This window comes from Hibiscus syriacus, unplaced genomic scaffold (genome assembly GCF_006381635.1).
Source record: "Hibiscus syriacus cultivar Baekdansim isolate YM2019G1 unplaced genomic scaffold, ASM638163v2 tig00110264_pilon, whole genome shotgun sequence".
In the NCBI taxonomy this organism is placed as follows: Eukaryota; Viridiplantae; Streptophyta; class Magnoliopsida; order Malvales; family Malvaceae; genus Hibiscus; species Hibiscus syriacus.
The window spans coordinates 240,654-253,464 of NW_024062653.1; the positions used below are offsets into that span (position 1 = coordinate 240,654).

The 12,811-nt window shown below is 31.8% G+C and overlaps 1 long non-coding RNA gene across 1 annotated transcript; it reads left to right on the top strand.

Annotated features, from left to right (window-relative positions):
* The first annotated feature begins 929 nt into the window (after nt 1-929).
* On the top strand, nt 930-1,491 carry LOC120115386. Its single transcript, XR_005515474.1, has 3 exons — nt 930-1,050; nt 1,129-1,205; nt 1,297-1,491. It is a non-coding gene; the product is annotated as an uncharacterized LOC120115386 (long non-coding RNA).
* Nucleotides 1,492-12,811: the final 11,320 nt, after the last annotated feature.

A 12,811-nucleotide genomic window follows, 5' to 3' on the forward strand; every position in this document is an offset into this window, starting at 1 on the left:
TGATTCAGTCCTTAGAAATTGTAAAAGTGTTAATATGTCTCTATATTGAAGCCATGTAAAAGATATCGACTATCATTGTATTTCTATGAAATAATACTAAAGAATCTTCCGATTCCACATTCAACATTGCTTATTTAGCAGATTCCTTTGCCGGTGTTTCAGGAAGACTAAATTAATTCCTTGAACTAAAAGTAGAGGATTACATTTTGAATATGCAAGGAGTACAAGGATTGTGAGCATAATTTGACCTTTCCTTTCATCATGTTATAGTATTGGTGTATATTATTATTAGAGAAGTCACGAGCTGAGAAGCCCTAACCATTTCTTTTGGAGCCAACAAACAGTGTACAGGGTGTTCTTATACTGCGCATTTATAGGGTCTGCCTTCATTAATTAACCCCTATATTAATCACCCTCTAATCAAGATATTAATATCACAAAATATCTATCACAGAAGATGGAATTAACATAAATATATTTTAACATTAAAATATCTATCTAATTAATTAATTTCCACTGAAAGACAATGGTCTTCTTTTGGTAAACTTGGCACCATCTTCGTCATCATCATTATAATTTGTTTGTTTGGTCACCATGAAGCTACCAAATATTAATTTTCAATATGAAATATTAATTACTTACATGGAGCTCATATGAATATATATATATATATATATATAGTAAACAAGTGGGGCTTAGGGTTCATTTTTCTAAAGAATAATAAAGTCTAAATATTCATTCCCTTGTTTGCTTGATCTGGGTAAACTCGGAATGACTTTCAACCCTAAGTCTTTTTCGATCATCCACTTGTAAACAAAGAGCCTCAAGATTTTTGAAACATGGTAAGTTTCGATAGCTTGGAGGATTCCAGGACCAGCCTGAACAGCAACAACAAAGATGAAGATGATAGGATCGAGCCGAGAAACGGAAAGAAGTCTATTTCTGGATCCGTAAGGCCGTACAACCGTTCGAAAACACCGAGACTCCGGTGGACGCCCGATCTCCATCTTCGCTTTGTTCATGCAATTGAAAGGCTAGGAGGACAAGAGAGTAAGACGATTAATCCTCCACAAACCCTCAATTTTCTTGCTGATTTATGCAATAAAAAGTGTGCTTTTATTGGCACAGGAGCAACACCCAAGTTGGTACATCAATTGATGAACATCAAAGGCCTTAGCATAGCTCATGTGAAGAGTCATCTACAGGTTATTTTCTTTCTCATCTTACTAAATTGTTTCATTGACCCTTGAATTTGGAGAGTTCCTTTTAACTAAATATCTCGAATTCATTCGGTAGATGTATAGAAGCAAGAAGATTGATGACCCAAATCAAGGTAAGTAAAAGCTTAATTCATTCAATCTATAGATTTTAGTGATGTTCTTCAAGGTTTATGAAAGTGTATATGTATTGCAGCTATGCCGGATCGAGGGTTTCGCTTTGAAGGTGGAGATCAGCACCATATATACAAATTCAGCCATCTCCCCATGCGCCACGGTTTCAATTATTGGAATCCTTCAAGTTCCCGGTATGAAAAGATGTTAGCGAGATGCACTGATTATATAATTCTAAGCTCAATTAATTAATTGGTTTTAATTATGTAGGGATGGGAAAAATGTGTATAGTTCAGTTGCAGAGAATCTATTTCAAAGCTGCAACAACAACAATTCACTTAGCTTTAGTTCAACACAGTAATAAGGCCAAGTAGAACAATGTGCTCAAATTATTTCATGCATCTAAAGAGGAAGACGATGGAAAGCAACAACATTAACCAAGACATAGATTTGAACCTGTCCTTGAAACTAACAACGACAGCAAACAATGACGGAGTTGAAAAAGGGTTGGATGATAGGACCTTGTCTCTTTCGTTGGCTTCATCTTCTTCAAGACTCAGTGGTGGTGATGGTAAGAAACAGTCGAGGACGACAATGGCAAGTACTCTAGATCTCACTTTATGAATGAGATAATTCTGAGTGAGATCTTGAAGTACTTGTGTCTGAATGCACTGGTATAAAATCAACTGTGAATTGATCATCATCGATATATTGTTTCGATTATATTAAAATCAAATGTGAATCATTGTCGAAATTAATACCAGAACGTGCACAAAAGGCCAATCAAATCAACCCCCGCTTTGTTTCATTTTTCTTCTTTTTGTTGTTCCCATTGTTCATTGTGCATGGATTCCGAGAAAAATATTGAGCATTGCTAGATATGCTCGTTGGGGATCTAGCCTAGTTTATGTCTTTGAAATTGGTTGCCACTGTAAGGAAAAGACAACAGTTTCAAGTTGTTGTGCATTGATGAAAACAGGATAATATAATTAAGAGTGAGTAAAAATATTATAATTTTCAGGGACAGTCATCCAACTATGTTAGAGGGAATCAAGGAGAGATCTCTGCTGCATCTTCTTGTTTTTTTATAAAAAAAATTTGTCTTTTTGCTGAATGCACACATTTTCTATATATGAATTTATAGAAAAATCTGATAAATACAAAACATGCACTTGAAGACGCCTCCCAAGGCTTGAACGTCGACTTTCTCCGACAGGTCGTATGGGGGCCGGAAGCCATGCATGCATTATAGCAAATTTTGTTAACAGCTTTTGTGTTGTATTAATATGACAGATTGACTTGTCCACATTTCACCGTCAATTTTGGCATTCATGCCAAACCAAAGTCTTGTAAGAGGACACTTCATTTATATTTCTCATGTACTCTTAATTTCCATGCTACTCTTAAAAGTCTGAATCCATAGCGGAGAAAACATCAATAACATGAATCCATTATAATGGAGAGACTGACAAAATTTTGCATCTCACGTATGATACAAGGACTCGGAGAAGAATTTAATTTAAGGTAAACTATGCATTTAGTACCTAAACTATCAATTTTGGTCCATTTTAGTACCTAAACTTAAAAAAAATCAAAATCATGCCTAACGTTTAGTTTTATTTCATTTTAGTACCCCGCCATTAAAAACTTACCAGACTAGCTGGTGGGACATAGCTTTGGTGGACGGATGACCAATCGGAACGAGACCACGAGAGAATGATGAGTCGCCAACATAGTATAGTTTCAGGCCCATTAGATGGTTGACATCGGAGATCGTAGGATGAAGAAGTCGAAGAGTCATCGTCGATTTGGGGATATTGTGGTATTTCCGATGAAAATGACTAGAATCACGTTCAGAGGGTCGAAAAGGTGTGAGCTGGAAAGTTTGTGCTTCATCGAACAACGGATGCGGCAACCAGTGATTGTAGACGTGGTGACTGGCAAGCTCATCCATTAAGTTTTTAACGATGGGTACTAAAATGAAATAAAAACTAAACATTAGATGTAATTTTCAAAAATTAAAAGTTTAGATATTAAAATAGACTAAAACTAATAGTTTAAGTATTAAACGCGTAACTTACCATTTGATTTATTAGGTTCTAATAGTAACAATCAAAGCCTATACTAAGATCCAAAAGTTAATTATGGACTTGAAAGAAATGTAAACCCAATCAAAGCCTATTTAGCTCAGCGGCAAAGCCGAGAATAAATCCGGAAAGGGCCTCTGGGAACTCAACAAAACTGACAAGACCAAGATTTTCACCAAGCATGGGCCACAATTAATGGATGAGTATTCCATCCAACTGAGTTAAATTGAATGAAAAATTAAATTTGTCGAGTTGATATATATTATTTTATTATTTAGATTTTATTGATTTAAGCTAAATTCAATATTTTTATTTTATTTTATATAAATTTAATTATAATTATTTATAATATTATGATATTAATTTTTTTAAATTTAAACGAATATCTTTAATCACATGTAATATGCATATTTATTCATAGTTATTTTTATAGTATAAATAAAATTTATAATATTATTTAACAAAAAATATAATCTAAAATTATATGATATATATTTATAATATTATTTCTTTTAAATAGAATAATGATAAAAGGCATAAAAGAATCAAAAAAATTGATAGAAAAAATAATTTATAAAAAATTTATAGTTTGAAGAAAAAAAATAATTAATTATTAAAAAATTATAATTTAAGGGAAAATTTTTTATATAATACAAAATTGAAGGATTAAATTAAAAAATAATCCTTTTTATTAAAAATTAAAGTTGTATTGTAATCTTCTATTGTCAAGGAAAATGTAATTCAAATTTGATAAAAAATGAACTTAAAATGAAAGTTGAATTAAAAAATTATATAAATCAGGTATCAAATAATAAAATAATTTAATTATAATAAAAAACTTTTTTTATTATTCAGTTTTTAAATTATTTAAATTTTAAAATTTAAATTCAATTGAATTGAGTAAAAGAATAAAATGCCTTTTTTTATGATTCTAATGCTGTTTTATTTATTTCTAACCCCAACAAATGTAAAAAAGAAGAAACCAATGGTGATCTGAATTTTGAGAACAAAGAGAAGAGGTTATTAGATCGGTCCCTGAGGGGCAATACAGTCAAGAGACAAGTAGGAACATGTTTAACAGTTGAGTTTTTGAGCTCATTTTCCCGGGCTGTTTTTCTCTGCGTTTTTACTCTAACAATCAATAATTACCAATCAAACACATTTTCTTCACTTATTACCGATCTAGCACATTTTCTGAAATAGTGATAATAAAGTACGTTTTAAGATAAACGCCTTGCAGACGTGAAAGAAGGCGCGGATCATGAAGCGTGTATTCCTGGGGTTCTATCTAAGCTGGCGTCAAGGTGGAAAAGAACGGATTGTAATCCGAGCCTTAGAGGGGAATTTGACACGTGGCAAAAAGCGCAGATCATGATCCCCGCTTTTCATTAAATTACCACATACCCCTTTAATACCGCCCCCCCCTCCCCTCCCCCTCCCCCTCACTCCTATAAATACCCTCCCATACAACACTCAAACCACATCCAAAAAAATTTATTATCTTCCTATATCAATTCTTGTAGCAAACTTTAAGTAAGTTTTACTATTATTTTTGAAGCTATAAATTTTTTATTATATTATAATTATTTAATAATTTATTATTTAATTATTACTTAATTTACTAATTTTCTTATTACTTTTTGCAGTTATAAAATGGAAGGCAGATTGTTGTGTTTAGATAAAAATCATATCTCGAGTTATTTTAATGATACGATAATAATTTTAAATTGTGTTATTTTAATTATTGTGAATGCTTTTTTAGTATTAGTTTATATTTTAGTTTGTATATTATTTATTTAATTGGGGGGATGATCATATATTATATCCATTTATTCGTAACGCTAAGTTAGATATACCAAGTCGTGTCTAGCCGTATTTAGCTGAGGCTGAATTTGGTTACATAGTGAAATATGAAGGACACTGTAACCTTTAATCCAGCCTTATTTATGCACTGATTGAGAGTTAGAGACCAGAGATACATACATTCCATCTTCTGTGTGGGGAGTACACTATTACAAAGCTTATGGTAGATGGAGATGTTATTTATGGTGTGGCAGATGATAATTGACATTCTTTGTGCAGTGAGTATCTTGGAGGTATCCCGCCTAATTTCAATGGTGGTCGAATACTGTTATCATAGTTGGTTACAAATTTTCAACATTTAAATGAAGACTGTAACAAGGAAAAACTAAAATATTTGCCTGAGCCTGCATATTACAAATCATATGAGGGATCTTAATGCCCGATAAATCTCGTAACCAAGTTCATTGTATGTGGTTGCATCATCTAGAAGATTTTCGCATTGCTGGTGGACTCAATTGAGGCTTTACAGTTTTGGCATCTCTTTATAGAAAAATGTGGCAGGCAATTGATTATCAAAAAAATTCTATCGACGGATGTCTCATTCTTCTCCAATCATGAGTGTGGTATCGCATGCCCCTTTTTATGCCCAGTATTGAATAACTCGTAAGTCTTCCCATTATTATTGAACTAATTTCAATACTGAGCCCGTATATAAATAATTTTTTGAGTATTGTAACACCCCCAACCCGTACCCGACCCGGATACGAGTCCGAGATGTCACATTTGTAACATCCTCAATATCGGGTTAGTGATTAAAGTGTAAGATTTTAAAATTCAATGACCAAATTAGATAAATTGAAAAGTGAATGAATTAATTGAAATGTATTGTGTAGGATAATTTAACAAATGAAAGAGAAGGAAAGGGGCAAAAGGGTCAATGAACAAAGGAAATAATAAAGTAATAATTAATGAGTATTATAATACCCAAGTGGAGCATATGTTTGGAAATCAAGTTTCCAGACTTATCTTCTTCATCTTCTTCTCTTCTCCAATGTGAAGCACCCCAAGCGAAGGTGAGTTTCTTAATTAGTTGATTATTTGTTGAATTAAAGGTTGGGTTATGATCCTAAGGTGATACTTAAGCTTAAGGAAAGCTTAATTTGTCTTATAATCAAAAGATTAAAAAGAATGTGTTTCAAAGTGAATTTCTGAAAAAGAGTTAATAAATGAACTTTGAGATGGAATTTGACTTGTCATAGGTGTGAATAAGAAGTTATAAGTGTTAAATCAAAGTTTGGATAACATGGAAAATTGAGTATGATTCTTAACTTTAAGAATTTGGATGAGATATGGGAGATAATAAGGTGTTGGAATGATAAAAGTTAGTAAAAATGGTTGTAGTTGAGTTTAGTGGTATGAAAGGAGTTTTATATGAGGAAATTTAATGAAAAGTTGTAGAATTTTCGGGTGAAACCAGTTTATTATTGATAGGTGCATCGGTACACTATGAATGGGTATCGATGCACTAAGACAAATTTTTGAAGGTGCATCGATACATTAAGGGGTGTATCGGTGCATGGGAATTTTGAACCTAAATTGTGTACCGATACACTCATAGTGCATCGGCACACTCCTAAAGGAAAAGTTGAAGTTTGGTTTATTAAATTAGCCTAAGTTATTAATACCAAGTTATAAGGTTTAGAATTATGATAATTGTTTTGAAAATCATGTTTATGTAGATATTGAGTACAAGCAAGTTCTGAAATGACTGCAAAGTTAGGATCAATACAAAGAGATAAATCATAGAATAGGATTTAGATATATAAAGTGTCAAGGTGAGTGCGCATTATTTAGTACATGATGTTCAATGGAAAATAAGACTTGCGATAAGTCTATTTCCAATAGTAAAATGCATGAATTCATAGAAGTATGTGTTTGCTATGATTTATATGTGCATGAGTATATGTGTTAACATGTTATTATGTATGTTACATGATTTGTATAAGTATATGTATAAGTCATATGAAACATAAAATAATCTATAAGATTATATAAGAATATGGAATATGTTATAGAAATTACATGATGACATGTTTGTTCCTTGATGTAGTGATATATATGTAATTTGATATGAATATGGTAAGTAAAAGGGGTTAATGGTGATGATAAGAATAATAATAAGGATAATGAAATGACATGTATAGTGAATATATGTATATGAGAACATAAGAATAGGATGTAAGCAATGTAACAAGAAATGTGAAATGACATGAAAAGTTGATATAAGTTATGCAAAAGTGATCTACGTGACTATATGTATATTTGATCCAAGTTATGTGAACATATGAATAAAATATGAGATATGTGAATCTAATATATGAGAATACATGCCTATGTGATGAACTATGTGATGTTTTTATGAACATAAGTGAATAAGATATAACATACGTACATGAACAAATGAGAAATAATATAAGCCATATGAAACGATCTACGTGAATACATGTAATATATAATAAATGTTATATGATATGAGAGATATGCTTACACATACATGTGGTATGTGACAAAGAAGAAAGAACATGTGATTATAAGAGAAATGATATGAATACAATTATACAATTATCTATGAGATATAAGAATGATATAAGTGATGTGAACTGTTATAAATGATTATGCCCATGTTATGTGATGTAAGAGCTAGTGGTATATTTGGCATGCCAAGAGTCGAGGGTTACCTATGTCTTAAGGACATATGAACATGATTTACCTATGTTCTTCGGGACATATGGACATATTACCTATGTCTTTCTGGATATATGGACAGGATTACCTATGTTCTTCGGGATATATGGACAGATTACCTATGTTCTTCGGGACATATAGACAGATTACCTATGTTCTTCGGGACATATGGACAGATTACCTATGTTCTTTAGGATATATGGACAGATTATTATACGAGTTGTAGTGACAACATATGTGTGCACAACCTCAAAGTACTCACATACCTTGAGTTCTCAGCAGTGTACATGGGCTATAAAGATAATAAATAACTTGATATGATACTATGTGTACTCTGTTGTGAAATGATATGGATGTTCGATGTGAGTATAGTAATGTTCAGTATATGCTTATAAGAAAAAAAAAGAGAATTAGTGATAATATAAGTACTGATAAGCATGTTAATGATATATGTATATGTATATTGGTTATATAAAATGATATATGCTTTTGGTATGATATTAAAGTATGAACTGTTCATAATTATAGAAATTCTTTATTATATTTTATATGCATCACTAAGTCAACGACTTAGCATGTGATTTCATACGTAGGTTCCGAGAAGATGAAGACTGATAAAAGTTAAGCAAGACAAGTCAGTTCCTTCTTTCCAAAGATCATATCAGAAAAGAATTGAATAGTTTGTATTTTGTCATACGGATGATGGTTGGCATGTAAATAAAGGTTTGAATCCGATATGTTTTAATCGATTTTGTAAAATCATATGATCGAGTTTTGTAATGTTTTAAACGTATTTATGTAAATGGTAACTGTAAAGCAATGGAAGGTTAAATTTTTATGAGTATTATGTATTTTTACGGAAGTTACTGTAACAGTGCATCGGTACACTGTAGTAGTGCATCGATACACAATTTATATTCGATGTTTTGTGCATGGTACTATTCACAGTACTGTTCATATCGTATAATACTGTTCATATCGTATAATACTGTTCATACCGTATAGTATTGTTCATAAATTGTGTACCGATGCCCTGCTATAGTAACTTCGGCAAAACATGTATAAAACTCATAAAAAATTAAGCTTTCATCAATATAAAATTACCATTTACATAATTACGTTTAAAACATTACAAAACTCAATCATATGATTTTACAAAACTAATTAGAACATGTCAGATTCAAATCTTTATTTACATGCCAAGCACAATCAGTATTACCAAAATACAAACTATTCCATTCTTTTCTGATCTAATCTTTAGAAATGAGGAACTGACTTGTCTTGCATAACTTTTATCAATCTTCCTCTTCTCGAAACCTACGTGTGAAACAATCACACGCTAAGTCGTTGACTTAGTGAGACATATAAACCATATAATAAAACCATAGAACATTTAATATAACAGAATGCATACCTGCAAATATACCATCCTTACCTCATTCCAATATCATTTATATCTCTTAGTCATTCTTAATTAAACCATACACACACAACAACATATATTCTGTCATGCAATAATTATCCACCTACACATATATTATAATTCACATTCTTATTTCTGTACATCATGTAACACACATAGTATCCTATAATCCTTATAATCCATTTTTCATAACATATCACATACAATATATTTATATTATTACTTTATTAGCCCATGCATACTTTTAATATCTTTTATAAGCCCATGTACATTACTGAGAACTTAAGGTATTTGAGTACATTGAGGTTGTACACTTATGTTGTCACCACAGCTCGTATATGTCCCACTGAGTGGCATATAAAATTTGTCCTGAATGACCTATGTATTTGTCCGAATGACCTATGTATTTGTCCCGAGGGACCGCGTCGTAGGCATGCCAACTATACCACTAGCTCTCATATCATAACATTTATAACAGTTCATATCATTGCTCTTATGATCACATATTTCTTTTCTTCTATCACATACCACATGTATGTGTAAACATCTATCTCATATCATATAACATGTATCACAAGTGCATGTAATCACGTATTACATGTAATCACATAGATCATTTCATATGGTTTATATCATTTCTCATTTATTCATGTATGTATGTCATATATTGTCCACATATATTCATATATATATATATATATATATATATATATATATATATATCATATATACTTTGAATCATATTTTTCACATAACTCATATAATCAAGTATACATACATTTCATGTCATTCACATCCTTATAATCAATACTTCATACACTATAACTTTTGGAAATAGACTTATCACAAGTCCAATTCCTTATAATCCTATAAACTAAGATGCACTCACCTTAGCCTTGCTTGCTTTGATTTGATCCTAATTCTTCAATTATTCCGGAACTCGTTTAGGCATAATATCTGCATAAAACATAATTTCCGAGACGATTACCAGAAGCCTAAACCTTATAACTTGATGTTAATAACTTAAGCTAGTTTAATGAACCAAAATTCCATTTTTCCTTTAGGGTGTATCGATGCACTATGGGTGCATCGGTACCCAAAATAGCTTCTAATTCCCATGCATCGATACATGTCGTTGTGTATCGATGCATCTTTAAAATTGGTCTTAGTGCATCGGTACCCATTCATAGTGTACCGATGCACCTGTCAATAATAAACTGGTTTCGCCCGAAAATTCCACAACTTTTCATTAAAATTCCTCCCCTTTCATGTTCTTAACTTACATATACATGCTTAAACTCATTTATATCCATTTATCTCTCTTAACCTTAATATCCTCTCCTCTTTATGAACTTCAGTAATCATACCCAATTTTTAACATGTTTTAAATCCAATTCTAATACTCCATATTCCTTAATTAGTTTGATGACAAGTCAAATTTAGTTTCAAATTCAACTTATCAACTCTTTTCCAAAAATTCACTTAAAAACCCATTCTCTTTAATCTTTCATAACTCCTTTATCTTTTAATTTTAAGATAACTTAAGCTTTACTTAAGCTTAGTTATCATCTAATGATCAAAACCCAAACTTTAAATCAACAAATAATCAACTGATTAGAAAACTTACCTTTGCAAGCTTGGCTCCCTTTCTCTCGTATGAAGAAGATGAAAGCATTATGTGGAATCAAAATGGATTCCACGCGTTTCCCTTATCTTATAAGGGAATAAAAATCTTCATGTCAAATGACCATTTTGCCCTTTAATTCCTTTAATAATTACTAACAACTTTCAGGAAATATTTCCAAATAAATCATTAAACTATTAAACTATTCTACTTTAATCACCAGATTCTGAAATTTTATAATTTAGTCACTAACTCGTAGTTTGGAATGTTACAAGTATATAATGAAATATTTTTTTACATTGAATAGGTGGTCATGTACAAGGAAAAATAATCGTGATATACCAGATGAATTGGAAGAAAGTAAGCAATTCATTGATCAGAAGGCTAATACAGAGATATATATTTAAATTTTATTATTTACTTTTAATTATCATTATATAATTAAAATATTATTTTGATAAGAATTATATATATTTGTTTTAGTTTGAATTGACTCCTTATTCTACTCATTAGATGTTTGGATGGCGGTGGTCCCTCTGATATGTTATGCTATTGTCGAGTGACATCCTATTGATCATGTGCTCCGCCAATTTGGTTTCATACAACACATTCTTAAAGCACCTAAAAATCTCGACAATATGCATAACATCAATAGATGAGACAAAAAGGATGTCAACTAGCTGTTGAAGCATAGGGAGTGGATAATGATATGAGAGGATAGATGTGGACGCATTCCCCATAGGGAACCAATTTATGTGGATCATTATTCAGTTGCGGGTAACTATAAGTGGTTCAACATGAATGGGAAGTCATTCCTATATTCTTAGGAAGCACGAGGTGGGAACATTCATCGACGTCGAGAAAAACATCCACCATTACAACATCATCATCCCTCGACTCGTGGATGGAGAGCAGATGCGTTCAGCTCATCCTTAACTGCAACACTGAAACCATCACAACAACCACCATTTATATGGTTTACATTCCCAGCCCGCCACTATACATGGGTACACTGACAATTCTGATGGCACCTCAACCTTTTCAAATGGCACCGCAACCATTTTATATAGCACCACAACTATTTCAAATGCCACCACAACCGATTCAGACGCCACCATAACCGGTTCAGATGCCACTACCTCAGGGTTTTATGACACCTCATGGAAGATATTATGTTGGCATACTTATACATCTAACGTGTGCTTCATATATATATTGCTTATTTGGTGAGTGGTGATGCACCAGAAACAGACACCTCCGGCCCAGTATAGATCGCAGTCATCAATGTCGATGTTTTCGCAGTTTTCATATTTTTCTATGAGTGGTGAGATGGTTAGTCATACACCTTCAGGGTTCTTATTCTATGGAAGTTCTACATTATTATCTGTCCCTCATCAACAAAATGTAGTTGCTACTGCTGATACTGATGATGATGAGAGTGAGGAGTAAGAGGAAGTTATACGAAGAAACCATCATCGAAATAGACAGTCGCCTCCCTGTGGAACACATTCAAGATGTAGACATTGATATACTTGTTTAGTTTATAATGTTTTTATCTAATTTATTTGTTTATTAGCAAATGTAATAAATTATAGAGTTCTTATTTATTTTGTTTCTTTAATGTTGTTATTATTTAATTGTTTGAATTGTAACATTTATATTTAATTTTTCTATTTAATTGTTTTTACTATTTAGTTTGTAATGTTTTTATTTAATTTTCATTTGAGTAGCCCATTACTTGTTGATGCTCAAATGATATTAATTGAAAGTAAACGAAAATAAAATAACACAAACTGAG